At 38.2% G+C, this 15216-nt stretch overlaps 1 pseudogene; it reads left to right on the top strand.

Annotated features, from left to right (window-relative positions):
• Positions 1-9095: 9095 nt before the first annotated feature.
• LOC140641028 (eukaryotic translation initiation factor 3 subunit M pseudogene) lies at positions 9096-9923 on the top strand (annotated as a pseudogene).
• The last annotated feature ends 5293 nt before the right edge of the window (positions 9924-15216 follow it).

Raw genomic sequence — 15216 nt, 5'->3', positions numbered from 1 at the left:
TTTATTCTCACTACTTTGTGTCTTCATTTCAGCCTAATTTTTAGACATCAAAAGGAAAAAAAGGCAAAATCCTGAGTATTATAGAACAGAGATACAAATACAGTTTGTACAAACTAGTCAGTTGTAAAATATTTTCTGCTTGCCTCTTTTGTGTGTTAGGAACACACAATGGTCTATAAGCTGTGGAATGCAGGCTCAAACTTGGTATTGGTCTCTTTAATGAATCATTTCCTCACTCAAAAGATAGCTCTTGAACACTACTGTGCTTCCAAGCATTCTTCTACAGACAGGAGATCCACCAAGAAATGACAGACAAGGGGGTTCCTTGGGTGGCTCAGTGGTTTGGTGCCCAACTTCGGCCCAGGGCATAATTCTGGAGACCCGGGATTGAGTCCCACATCGGGCTCCCTGCATGGAGCCTGCTTCTTCCTCTGCCTGTGCCTCTGCCTCTCTCTCTCTCTCTCTGTGTCTCTTATGAGTAAATAAATAATTAATATATATTAAAAAAAAAAAAAAAAGAAAGAAAGAAATGACAGACAAAAGCCCCATCCTTGCAGAGTTTACATTCTTGTAGGGGAAAACAATGTAGACAATGAATCTAATATGTAAGCACTCTTTTATCTAATATGTAAGTACATTAGAAGTGTTATTGGTTGGAGGGGTTAGAAAAAGCTGAGTAGAAAGGTGAGTGGGAGTTCTGACAAGGAGGGACAGACAGGTAGAGGTGATTGCCATACAGGTTGTGGCACCCAGAGCTAGTTCTGCTCATCTCAATATTAAATTGACTCCAGTTTATCCATGTATGTAATCCTCTTAGCTATATGTTAAGCTCCAATGTCCTACACTTGTCATAGTCTCCATATTACCACAGTGCTGACCGTATGGTAGGAATTTAATAAAATACTTGATGATTTACCATATGCTTATTCTTTTTGATGGCTATCATTCATGTAAAACTATTTTTTAGATTAAAATTGCACTTCGTTTTTTTTTGTTGTTTTTTTTTAAAGATTTGTTTATTTATTCATTCAGAGAGAGCGAGAGAGAGGCAGAGACACAGGCAGAGGGAGAAGCAGGCTCCATGCAGGAAGCCCGATGTGGGACTCAATCCTGGGTCTCCAGGATCACACCCCGGGCTGCAGGTGGCGCTAAACCGCTGCGCCACCGGGGCTGCCCTAAAATTGCACTTTGGAAGTGACACAATAAGTGAGCCATAAATGTTTATTCAAAAATTGAGATTTTTTTCTTAATTAGCTAAGGCATTTGGGGAGTAAGGTGTACCAAAAATAAAACAAGTCATAGTATTTCCATTAAGCCACAGTTACCCCTTAGATAGGGTTCCTAGCCCTTTACTTTGATATTAGCTTGATTGCCAAGCATTCTTCATAACTAGAAGCAGGGCATTTAGCCAGAAGTCAGAGGAAATGGACAGTATAGTGGATAACTTAAAAGTCTAGAAGAGCATGTGGGGCCCAAAGAATGATGGCAATCTCTATTTCTTAGAAGTCTATGGCTAAGTCACCAATCCATGAAAGATGTCCTGGGGGTTTGAGTCAGCAGTAAAAAGGAGCACATGTTCTCCTGCATTGTGGGATTGTCAGGTTTGGGAGCATGCTATTAGTTTGCATGGCTAATTAGAGGCAGGACTGAAAACTAGGTCTCTAGAAATCCATTCCCCTGTTCCTTCAACATTACTATTATTTGCATAATAGAGTCAATTGCAGATTTTATTTCCTTCGGAATTTAGCAAAACCTAAAAATGACTTTAGGCCACACTGGAGTTCTATCTGGCAGTGAGCAGGAGAAACTCTAAGGCATCATTGCTCAGTTTTAGACAATAAACACAATCTGATTACATCAGCGAAGATGGAAATCAGAAAAAGCCAAACACTCTGTATTTCATAACTTTTTAGTTTTATAAAAATGACAGCAATAATCAAAGCTGACATTTATTGAACATTTATTAAGTGTCAGGCTCTCTCCTGAGTGTTCTATGTCCATTAATTCACTGAATCCTCTAAACATTCCTACAAGGCAAAACTGATTATTTCCAATTGACAAATGAGAAAATCTGGGACAAAAAAAAAAAAAAAGATGAAACTAGTTCCATGATCTCACAGAAAATGACAGAACCACAAGATAAATACATTCTGGATCCTTAGATTTGGAAAATACCTTAGAATCTTGCTACTCAAAGCATTCTAATAGGCCAGCAAATGGCATTGGCTTCACTGGAGAGCTTTGCTAGACATAGTAGAAACTCAAGTCTTGCGCCACATAGCTGGAACCCGAGTCTGCATTTTGACATGATCATCGCATGGTTCGTATGCCCATTAAAGTTTGAGAGGCACTGGCCTACAGTGAATGTTCTATAACATTATTCAAATAGCCTCTTGCTTCCAAGATGACAGCTCATCAAACCATGGTCATTCCTATTCTTTCCTATTCTTTGTAGAATGGCTTTCATTGAATTTTTTTTAATAGGAAAATTCTCCATATTTTAGTTTTCCTATTTTACCTTTTTGGTCTACAGATTGTATTTTCAAACTCCATGTAAGGTTAATCCCTCTTCTTATGCTATCTCTTTAAGCATTTGAGCATAGTTATCAGTTTAGGTCTGACTAGCATTCTCATCCCCCTGACTGTATCCTCAACCCTCATCTACACTGGGACCAAAGCTCATCATTAGCAGACAAAGCATCCATATTTTAAAATTGTTGGGACACCTGGTTGGCTCAGTGGTCGAGCGTTTGTCTTTGGCTCAGGGCGTGATCCCAGGGTCCCAGGGTCCCAGGATCCAGTCCCGCATCAGGCTCCCCACGGGGAGCCTGCTTCTCCCTCTGCCTCTGCCTCTCTCTTTGTGTGTCTCATGAATAAATAAATAAAATCCCTAAAAAAATAAAATTGTTCACATAAGCCCTGCTTTCTCTCCTGGAGGCATTAATATATCCATTCCTTCTCAGTGTGAATTGAATTCTAGGTGTGGCCACCATCTCCCTCATGCTGGGAACATTTCTTCCATCCCAGGCCTTCTTATTGGGGCCTTGCTTTTGCTTTTTATATTTGAGAGGTCATGATATGACATTTTATGTTACACTTAATTCTAAAATGTTTGCAGCTACACCTTGCACACATTCTCCTGCTGCTCGTGGTAAAGATGTAAAAAGTTGGACTCTATATACTGTTGTCTTTTCTTCCTGACCTCTCTAGTAGTGAATGGACTCAACAACTTTCCTTTGTTGACTTACTATGAAACTTACAGATTAAAAAAAATGACTAGTAAAAAAGTCCCAGATTTTCCTCAAAAGCCAGATATTTGCCTTTGGGAATATTTAAATTTTCTGCTGAGTTTTTAAGAATTTTACAGGCATAGCTTAAGACTTTATGTAATTGATTAGTATTATTTTGTCCACTTAAATAAAAATTCAGAATCTAATATTAAAAGTCATCTTCTCTGTAGACTTCCTTTCTAGTGGTCTAGATGAAAATGTACATGCACATATTAGAAATATTCTTTTAAGAATACAAGATGTAATGGTTAAAGGTTGTCAAATTTCATAATATAGGAGTATCACCAGAAAAACTGTTGAAAATGAAAATTCCTACACTTATAGGTTCTTTTTTTTTTTAAAGATTTTATTTATTTATTCATGAGAGAGAGAGAGAGAGAGAGAGAGACAGAGACAGAGACACAGGCAGACAGAGAAGCAGGCTGCATGCAAGGAGCCTGGTTGGGACTCGAACCTGGGAATCCAAGATCACACCTTGAGCCAAAGGCAGGCACTCAAACACTGAGCCACCCAGGCATCCTTACACTCATAGGTTCTAAATCACAGAGTTTTAGGCATGAGCTGGGAATTTTCATTTTTAACAAGAATGCTATACAAGTGGTTCACAGACTGCAGTTGAAAGATCTAGATCTTCTGCAGAATTACACAGTCTCTTTATCAATTTATCAACATCTACATCATGTATAATGTTTAATTTTATTTTGCAGGGTGTGATCATCATTAATCAATATTCACCCAATGCTTTCTGTGCACAGGTCCCTACACTAGAAACCTAATCAAGTGTTAAAGCTTTCAGAAATAAGGAATGTCATATTTATTGTCATTGCCACTCAGCTTAACCAAGAAAAAGCTACAAGAAAAATGACATCAACAGTAGAGAAAGGCCACAGAGTTCTTATGTTCCAGGAACTGCTGAGGATATATGTCTCCTTGACACTTTACACACATGTACAGTGTCATTGTCAGTAGCTGTGTTTTTTAATACAAATAAGGAGATATAATGGTAAAATGGGAGGCTGAAAATCTTATGTACTATCTCCCTGCCCATAATTTTCCATTTCCTTTCTAAGACATTTCCCCTGATAAGAAGCTTTATGAAAGAGCTTTACTGTATATATGAATGGTCCAAGTATATAAACTGGACTCAAATTTATTGCATATCTTTCCAGATTTAAATGGGTTGAGAAATGGGTCAAGCAGTCATAAATACTATTATATATTTTACTATTACCTGTTTTTAGAGATTGTACTTAAGTAACTACTGCTTTACTTCAATTCAGTAACATTCTTGATTAAAGTAAAATGAAAAACCTCTCACTGGTAAATTAGTTCCAAGAATTGGTGTACTCCAGGACTCTGAATTTATTCAGGTGTTATCCATTTATTTAATGTTGAGTGAGCACAACAAAATGCACATGTGAAAGTTATGGTTTAATTGAAAAGCATATAGCATAACTTAACTAGGTCCTGCCGCATCAGGCTAAAAGTAGCAGCATGTGGGGCTAAGTTTTAAAAAAATCTAATTATAAAAAGAAAAATGGTAAAGTTCAGCCAATGCCTCCAAGCCAATATTTAGTCTTTTCAATAGGTTATGACTATATATTTGGTAATTTACAAAACCTGGCACTGTGTGGCATTGATACACACAAGTGAAACACAACACACACACACACACACACACACACACAAACATCAAGAGAACCTCCTTACAAATCAGTCATTTGATTTACAAATTCTTCTGAGTACATATAATCTAGTTCATGTGTCTTTTGGCTCTCGCACAGGATTTTTTACCCTCAGCATAGGATAGATAAATAAGATTTTCACCTGGTAGAAATCACCCGCTATTCATCATTAGAAGTCTAGGTCGAAATGTAAACTCTCTGGTATTGAGAGATGGCCTCAGTGTTACCAAGTTGGTAGACATAGTGAGTAAGAAACACTTATCCTAGTAAGTTCTAGTGACATATGCTGGTGGATTTCCATGATTGAATGGATGCTCTGTCCTGCCTTTTTCCTGTAGATCTGTAAATTAGTGTTAGTTTAGCTAAATGTGGCAATTAGAATAAGGAGTCAACTTTCATCAGCCTTCCCAAATGGCCACTTCTCTTTGCTCAAGCTACACTACACAGGGGATTGGACTAGTGTGTTAGAACACACAATTGGGAAGTCTTATCTTGAGTTTGCTTTCTTGTTTTCTGGCAGGTTTACCGATCTTTATTTTGTTCAGGAAGGAGCTCCAAAAGATTAAAAGCAGATTAACTCCTTTGGAAACTAAGGGCTCTTCAAACCAGAGCTTGGGCCTTTGTGGCTCCTGGAAGCTGAGGGGACACTTGATTTGTAAATCAAATGACTGCTGATTTGTAAAGAGGTTCTCTTGAGGTGTGTGTGTGTGTGTGTGTGTGTGTGTGTGTTTGGGGGTGTGCGTGTGTGTTGAATTTGTCTGTATCAATGCTATAGAGTAACCTGTTTAATTTTGGTTGTCTATGGTCATTCCGTTTACTATTCACGGATGTTCCTTTCCTTTCATAATGACCCCCCTCATCTAGCAAATATGCTAGAGGTTTGTGTCAGCAAGAAAATTTGTAAATTTTGATTGTGGAAATCCAGTCTTGTGACTGGCATTTCCAGCCTTGGATTTTCAAACATGTTTACTAACACTTCACTTCTTGAATGAAAAATATCTAAATTTAGAAAATTTTAGTTTGGTTGATATTCTTTCCATTTAGTTGTCCAATATATTTTGCTTCGTATTGGGACAAAATTCAGCCCTGAATTGGCTGCTGGAGTCTTAGATTTAAATATAAAATTTACATATCATCATGTCACACACCAGGCAATCAATCCTGCTACCCTAGATGAGGAAGGTCATTCTTAAACTCAGCATGACTATGTTCAAATATGAAAGTTGAATCCAAACATACAGGGGTTGAGGAATAAGATGTAAACCACACATTTTGCTTCAATCATTTCTAATACACCTGACTTGGGGTTGGGGGAGAGAGATTAACCAGTCAATTGCTAAAATCTCTCTTTTGTCTATGTATATTTCCTCACAATATGTCTGATGAGTCATGATTATTTGTAAACTAGCCCTTAGGGAAAGCTCCATTTTAATATACTGAAGATGGTTTTAATAACAAGTGAAGTCATTTCTCATTTCTTAGAAATAAGACATCAGGAAAATTTCTAACAGGTCATGTTGCTATAGCCAAAACAGTTATTCAAAACAATGTCTTGTATAAATGGCTTAAGAATTTCACCCAAATTCTGTTACTATAACTGTTCCTTCGGTGAGTCTTTGCAGAGTTTTTAAGAGCATATTTAACTAATCATTGTAATTAGATGAGAAAAAGAAATTAGAGACAAGAGAAATGGAAAAAGAAGGTAGAATTATCACTATTTGCAAGTAATATGATTATACACTTGAAAAGTCCAAAAGAACAAACTGGAAAACTATCCAACATCAGAAGGTTATCAATTCTCCTTAAGCTAATGGATAGATACATTTAGCACAATGCCAATATTTAGCCAACATTTTTCAATTAGGCATTCTGATTTTAGAAAAGATTTACCTTAAAAATGTTTAAAATAGCCAGAAAAACCTCTGACACAGAACAATGAAGGAAAACCAGACCTATCAATTTTAAAGCAGATAGTCAAAGTAACTAAATCATGGGGGCGTATACACAGACAAACCGTTCACAGATACTTGAGGGAATTTAATGTGTGAACAAGGTAACATCTCCAGTCAATAAGAAAATGATAGCCTATTCGTAAATAATGTTGAGACAACTGGATAACCATTGTTTCCCATAATATGCATCACAGTAAATTATAAAAATATCAACTATTTAATTGCAATAAGTTATAGAAGTGATAAAATGACAACAGGTAAAGGCTTTCATATGTGTGACTAAAAATCCATAAGAAATGAAATAAAGTTTGATGTAGTGTGCTGAGTGAATATCAAACATTCTTCATGGCCCCAGGAGCCACCAACAGACATTCTAAGGGAAGGAATACAGTGAAAGTCTGTCTTTCCCCCGTCTTCCACTCATCTAGTTACCATACGTGTCCCTCCTCTCAGCCTCGGGACACTGTTTATATTACCTTCCTTTTTGTCCTACCAGGGTCTTCATTGATTGAAAATGCAAGAAGATACAATGATGTATTTTTATATATACTGTATTTTATATAAAAATATATTCTATCATCACTATTTTGCACTTGCTGTTTTCATTTCATAATCTACCTTGGTACCTTGGTATATGTCTGAAACAGTACATAGTATTTCCTCATTCTTTTTGTAAATATCTGATATTCAATGCAGAGATAATGCAATTATTAAGTCAATAAGTACTTCCCTGGGGAGCCTGAGTGGCTCAGTCAGTTAAGCATCTGCCTTGGGCTCAGGTCATGATCCCAGCTCAGCAGGGAGTCTGCTTCTCCCTCCCCTCCGCTGCCCCCCATTCTCTCTCACTCACTCTTTCTGTCGAATAAATAAATAAAATTTTAAAAAAGAAAGCCCCACTGTTGGAATTTTAGGTTGTTTTCAATAATTTTTCTCATAAATATATTAGAAATGCAACTGACTACTTAAAACAGTATCTTGACACAGCTCTTAGACATATAACATTCTCATTCAGAAAACAGGCTTTACGAGAGGTGTTATAAAAATCCCGAAGGCATATCATAATTAAGCTACTAAAGACATTGTTGATAAGATATAATAGTTTCCCCCCAAAAGAATCTTACAAGCAAATTTACTATGATGTGACAGGCAGTGTTAAAAGACTATCTCATATAAAGTGAATATGAAATTATAATCATTATAATGATCAAATTACTGTAATTAGTACATAGAGCAGAGAATTTATCTGTGCCAATTCCACATACTAAAATAGTTTAGGCAATAGTTATCTTATCAGTCACAATCCTTCCCAGAGAAGAAATAATGACAACTCTATAACATTCTATTTTCAACTTCATGGCACAGAACTTGTTAAATGTTATTTTTATTTTAAAATGAAGGTAGCAGAGATAGGATTGTGACATAATGTATTGTAATGGATTCATTTACTCATTTTGGCAAATCCACCTATTTAATTATCTCAACCTCATTCTACCAAGAAGGTTAACCTGATTACTCACCAGAATAAGAATCAATATTTCATGTGTGTATTTCCCAACTTTTGTCCAAATGTTCTCTAAGATTTAAAAGGATTACATGGCATGCTAAAAAATTGATGAGATTTTGGTCACCTCTTGCTCAGAAATCTAGCAGTTACAAGAAATGTTATACTTCGAACGGATCCTTGATGGATCATCATGGTGGTAATAATTAATTGTAACTTGTTCTGTCTCTGACTTTTGATTTTGAGGCTATAGAGAGACAACAGTCTTGAAAGGCATCTGGGAAATAGGAGAGCTTTCTGGTTGGTGCCTTGTTTTAACTTTTCACAGCTACTAAGAAAGCCATTTTTTTATATTTTCATGTGGCATCTCACACAGATGTATACTGTTTTTAACAGTCATGACTCATCCTTTGGAAGTTTAATGCTCTGTCCCTGTGGGTCTGCTTGTAATCACCTCTCATCTTCCAAAGCATGAGACAGTGTAACTTATTTTGTATTTTTAATTGATTCAGCATTAATGCTGCTGTGACAATTTCATAATTCCTTGACATTGATAAATTAAATTATGAAAGCCTCTGTAACATCTAGAGAATGTGTTTCCAGAAATGTATTTGGTAATAATCAGACTTGAATGATGAAAAAGTAGTACATTTATGACCAGAGGAGAATGGTTCATTGGGTTTCCAGAAAAAGTATTTCAGTAAGTATTCGGCTGTCACACTCATGTGTGGAATTGCTAGGAAGCCACACAGAGGATAACACTCCCAGGTTCAAGCTGTTGCCCACAGATGTATTGTATGAGCATTGAAAGATCTAAATGCATTTCTTTTTTTCTTGTTGTTGTTGTTGTTGTTTTTTACCATTCTCTCACTTTAAAACCAGTCAAATTTTTGGAAGGTGAACTTACTCATGATCTTTTAATCATTCCTGTGAGTGTTAATTGGTGTCATATGTCAAGTTTTATCAGAATAATCGACTTCATTGATTCACTTGGTCTATCACATGAGCAGAATATGGCAAAAATGAGACTGCTTACTATTATGGGAATAGCAGTGAAAAATAAAGAAATTTCTTGGGGCACCTGGATGGTTCAGTCGGTTAAATGTCTGCCTTCAGCTCAAGCCATGATCCTAGGGTCCTGGGATAGAGCCCCACATCTGGCTCCCTGCTCAGTGGGGAGTCTGCTTCTCCTCCTACCCCCACTCCTCACATGATCTCTCTTGCTCTCTATCTAAATAAGCAAATAAAAATCATTTTAAAAAAGAAATTTCTTTTGACACAATGTAGCAAGAACTTCAGATTGGAGCCAATGATGTCGAAACACTTGTTATTAATGCAGTAAGAACTGAAATGGTCTTGTTGTCAATCATAGTACACATAGGACATTTGGAAAATAATAGCAACAGCTTTATGACACACTTAATGCCTGGAAAAAAACTTGAACAAAGTTAAAAGTAGCCTTTTGAGTCTTTCGGAATTTTTATGCTATATATAAAATTTGTTCTTCTTGGAGGAAATCTAAATCATAGCAAAACATTATAAACTGAAAAAAAAAAGAGAGCTGAGCAGGGAGATTCAGGTGCTCAGAACTCAGTGGGAAGAAACTGAGCCTTGCTTTGGTCAAATAAAAAATGACATTCTTTATTTTAAATAATATGTGTGCCTGCAGAATAGAGATGTCATCTTGAAACTGGTGAGTTGTTCAATATTCAGTGCCAAAATGATTTCAAAATGGTAACTAACATTTCATATGGAATTGCACAGACAGTGGTGACCAAATCCTGTGTAATTCTTCTAGAACAAGAAGAAATGAACTGAATGACAACAAACAAACAACAAATAAAACCAGTTGCAAGAGATCAAGGTAGAAGGAACAAAGTCTCTGAGGGCAGGTTGGGCTCAGCTAAGATCCTGGTGGTGGGGTTTTGGGCCAGTTACTTCCCAATTCCTATGTTCACCATCTATAAAATGAGGATAATGGAAACTCCTTTATGGAAGTTCCTATAAGGATTAAGTGAGGTCATTGCCAAGCACAAGACTGGCATAGGAGGCATTTAACTTTTTGTTTTCTCTTTTCTTTCCCTTCCTTTTATTTTCCATGAAAACAGAAAATCATCAGTAACATCCATTTGTTTCTGGCCTATATTGGCTATATTGATATATGATAATAAGTGAACCAGTTAAATTTCTCCCTCTAACCTTATTGAGATCAAAATCACTTCTGAATTATCCCGCATAATTTTATATGTATTTTTTATTATCATGATACAAAAGATGGCTTGGAAAGCAAATCCCACAACAATTATCAGCTCAGCACAGTATTTTACAACCTCCTTATCGTTAATATCTTCAATATTGTAAGACAGAAATCCTTTTGCCTTCATTTAATCACACTTTTCCTCTTATCATCTATATAGATATTGGTCAATCGATCCTCAAACCACATAATCTTTCTCTATTTCCTGCCACAATGTTCAAATTGGAATGATACAGGTCACCTCATTCATTCATACAGAGGGCATGAGAGTAGTTGTGGGAGATTTCAGGTACTTACTTGACAGGCATCTAGTTTAAGAAGTATGTGGACTCAATTCAACATAGTTTCATAAGGAATTAGAGTGAAATTCTAGCTATAGGAAGAGTAATTTTAGTATTTTTGTGAATACTGATCTGTAAGACTATTTTCAACTATATGAAACTATATATTTCCAACTATACTTTCTACTGTGGAAAGGCATTGGAAACAGACAAAAAAAAAAAATCAGCTTGATTCAAAACTAGACAAGTATACCAGGGTCAAGGAGCCCGTGAAGATTCTTTAGCAGGGGAGACAAATTACCAGGACCTTGCTTTCAGAAGATGATTCTGGAAAATGGCCTAAAATTCCTTAAGTCAACCAAACCTGATGGATTGCAAACTATAGCCAAAATGTAAGGGATTAGAATCAATCAAAAGCTATTTTTTAAATAATTAATTAATTAATTAATTAAAGAGAGAGAAAGAGAAAATTCAAGCCAGGGGGAGGGGCAGAGGCAGATGGGAGAGAATCCCAAGCAGACTGCACACTGAGTGCAGAGCCCAGCACAGAGCTCCATTTCATGACCCTGAGATCAAAACCAAGAAAAGGACCCTTAACCAACTGAACCACCCAAATGCCTTTGAAATTAAGTTTTTTAGTGTTGAAATTGTAGTTTTATCAAAAAGTGGATTGATATATCCTAAAAAGTCAAAATTCTCATATATATGATGGAAGGAAATGGAAAGGAGTCTGTTCTTCTCTGGGTTCCTTCCCTTATAGTTTAGCTCCTCTCCTCTCCTCTCCTCTCCTCTCCTCTCCTCTCTTCTCTTTATCTCTCTTCTGACCTCCTCTCTTTCTCATGAGACTATTTATTTAAACTGTCATTTGAGGGGCATCTGGATGGCTCAGTTGGTCAAACGTCTGCCTTCAATTCAGGTCATGATCCGGGGATTCTGGGATCAAGCCTTACATGGGGCTCCCTGCTCAGCAGAGGGCCTACTTCTCCCTCTCCCTCTGCCTGCTGCTCCCCCTGTTTGTGGTCTCTCTCTCTCTCCCAAATAAATAAATTAAATCTTTTTTACAAATAAGTAAAATGTCATTCAAACTGCTGTTACAGAGATTTTGAAAACTCTTGAAGAGATCAAATGCCATGGGCTGCTGTTTGATGGGTGCCTCTGGTTGTTGATGTGACTCCAAGTCCACCAAACTTAGCAAGAGTCAGAGGCATTGCAGGCTTACTAGGGGAGATAGTACTTTTGTGGGGCTGCTACCAGGCAGATGACACCTGATGTCTGGGAAGGGAAAATAAACACAGCTGAATGACCATGCTGATTTGGCCAGGGTGTGCAAAAACACAGACTAACTGCCTAGCCAATCTGATAGGGTTAAGAGAAAACCTGCACACTTATACAGTGACCAAAAAGGAAATAGGAACCTGACATGTAGGAAGCAGGAAAGAAAGGACAAGAAACTTAGCAAAACATTTAATGCTCAGCTGTGCCAAACCATTGCCGTATGTGTACATGTAGGGCTCTTCTTTTTTTTTTTTTTAAGATTTTATTTATTTATTCATGATAGACATAGAGAAAGAGAGAGAGAGAGGCAGAGACACAGGCAGAAGGAGAAGCAAGCTCCATGCAGGGAGCCTGACCCGGGACTCGATCCCAGGTCTTCAGGATCACACCCTGGGCCAAAGGCAGGTGCTGAACCGCTGAGCCACTCAGGGATTCCTGCAGGGCTCATCTTGAATTAGTCACTTACCAGAAAAGTCTAGTCAGAAAGCTAACCCTGTTATGTGGCACTTTGGGGCAGTCCTATCCTACTGAAATAAGCCACATACCATTCACAGGGTCTGTAGGCAAAATTTCATTTTCAACCATTATTGTTTTTCAGAGACAAACATGAGCACCAGACTCAGGGAAGAACTCTAAAAGTTAATCAGTTCAATCCATTTTACAGATGACAAAATCAAAGCTCAGAGAAGGTAAATGATTTTCTCACTTCCACTTTGCTGGCTAGAGCAGAACGAGGCAGAGAACCCAGGAGTCCTGGTTCCTGAATTAGGGTTTATTTCCTTTCACACATCTTCTACTCATACTCTACACACAGTCACCTCTTGGCCCCCCTCAACCACTCTACTCCATACCCTGTCCTTCCCCCATCTCTTCACTGAAAGAGAAATTTAAGAGTATTACTCAGGAACCTCCAATTATTAATTGTGGAAGTTGCTTACCATCCTGTATATTCTATCATTCCTAACAAGTGAACTTGACTCAAGTGGATTACACACAGAGAGTGTTGACTTACATTTTGTAATCATCTCCCATCTTGTTACCCTGGAGTGGAATGCAACATTACTTCATACTTCCATGTGCATATGTGCTATTCTGGTTGCCCAGTTCACCTCTGCATTGGGATAAAAATAGGATCACAATCACAGTGGCAAATAACCTTCTTATGGCTCTTCCTCAATTCACAATTTTAGTATCCTGTCCTTTTTTTTTTTTAAAGATTTAATTTATTTATTCATGAGGGACACAGAGAGAGAAAGGCAGAGACACAGGCAGAGGGAGAAGCAGGCTCCATGCAGGGAGCCCAATGTGGGACTCGATCCTTGGTCTCCAGGATCACTCCCTGGGCTGAAGGCGGGGCTAAACCGCTGAGCCACCGGGGCTGCCCTATCCAGTCCTTTTTTTAAACATCTTCCCCTCTCCTGGGTATTTCTGGAATTCTCCAAAAAGCACATGTATGGCGATGGATAGAGCTGACATTTCCCACTTTCCCTCACTGATCTCACGCTGGAGAAGGTATTACTCGGCCATTCTGAGTCCATCGCAAAGCCTCCAACTTCTGCAGCTGATCTGTACTGAAGCTTCTTGGGCTGCTGGACCAAACTTGCTGAGGCCACCTATAGTCACCACACACTTGCCACTGTCACCTAACTCCAAGACAGACACCATGCTGCCTTTGGATCCTCCTAGACTATTCTCCTGTGACATGTTGCTCTTGGATTAAAGTTGTCTGCTTCAAATTTCTCTTCCCTTAAGATGATTTATTTACCAGAAAGGTTTTCGTGGTCCCTTGCGAAGCTAAGGTTTCTGACAGATGTATCCCACAACTCCATTAAGATATGATGCTCCATATCCATAAGCTAAGATGGAATCCAAAACACACAAAGACGTATAGGTCAAGAATGTAAAGGACCAGTGAGGGTTGAAATGTAGCCCACACTCCACTCGCAAACTATGAAACCAGAACTATGTCTGCCTGAGACAACATCTTTTTCTAACTTACAGATGGGCTGTGGCTCTGCCTGAACTCTTATATTGAGGTTTCGAACAGAAATCCCTGCTATATGGAGAACAGGGACCATGCCTCGTATTTCTTTTGTGTAGACCTCATCATATGGCCTGGCAGTGGGCATAGAAACTCTAAGTACTTGCTCGATAAGATCTGTGAGGTGAAAAGTTCAAACCTAGGTAAAATCTCTGGCTTTGGCAGTACTATAAAAATAATATGTAAGGAGGAAAGATAAAGGGCTGTCTAAGGTGCCAAATGCTGGCTTTCTCTCAGCTTCTAAAGTTAAACTCAATTACCTCAATGACGTTTCTTCGCTGTTCATATTTTGAATCACTGAAACAGTGTTGTGTTCAGGACCACAGTCTGGTCTCAGACAACCTTCCTACTCTCGGCATTCAAGAGTCCATACTTGGTCCTGGTCCATACTTCTCCTTTCTTAGCATGTAATAATTTCACACACAAAAGTGTCTTACAGAAATTTGACGTGTAGTTTTAGTACTGTTGCAACTGTTGCTATGAAGACATTGAGATGTGAGGGAGTCTAATGACCTCCCCTTAGCAAAGGCCAGATTTCAGAACACCGAGTGGTCCAGCTTCTACTTCCCTTTTTCCTGTGGAGTTACGTACGCTAGCTAACAAGCAAGGACAGCCAGAATTTTATCTTCAGTAGTTGTTTGATTCCAAACAGTATCTTACTGTGTGTAGTCAGCTAACCTTCACTTTCATCTTCTTCCTTTTGCACATCTATACTCCCCCCAAAAGTTTCTCAGTGCGTCGTTAAAGTTCACCGATTCAGCACTTGCCCTTTACAAAAGTCTTGGAACCCACATACAAAGATTAAACCCCACTGCATAAAAAGTCAGACAATCCAGCCAAGGAGCTGAAGTGGTTCCCACCCTTCACACTCGCCACACCCCGTCAGCCAACAATAAATCCCCTCCCGACATAAAAGTCCCTCTCCCCCACTCAC

The sequence above is a fragment of the Canis lupus genome, chromosome 10 (assembly GCF_048164855.1).
Source record: "Canis lupus baileyi chromosome 10, mCanLup2.hap1, whole genome shotgun sequence".
NCBI classification, from domain to species: domain Eukaryota; kingdom Metazoa; phylum Chordata; class Mammalia; order Carnivora; family Canidae; genus Canis; species Canis lupus.
This window is presented reverse-complemented; position numbering and strand designations above follow the sequence as displayed.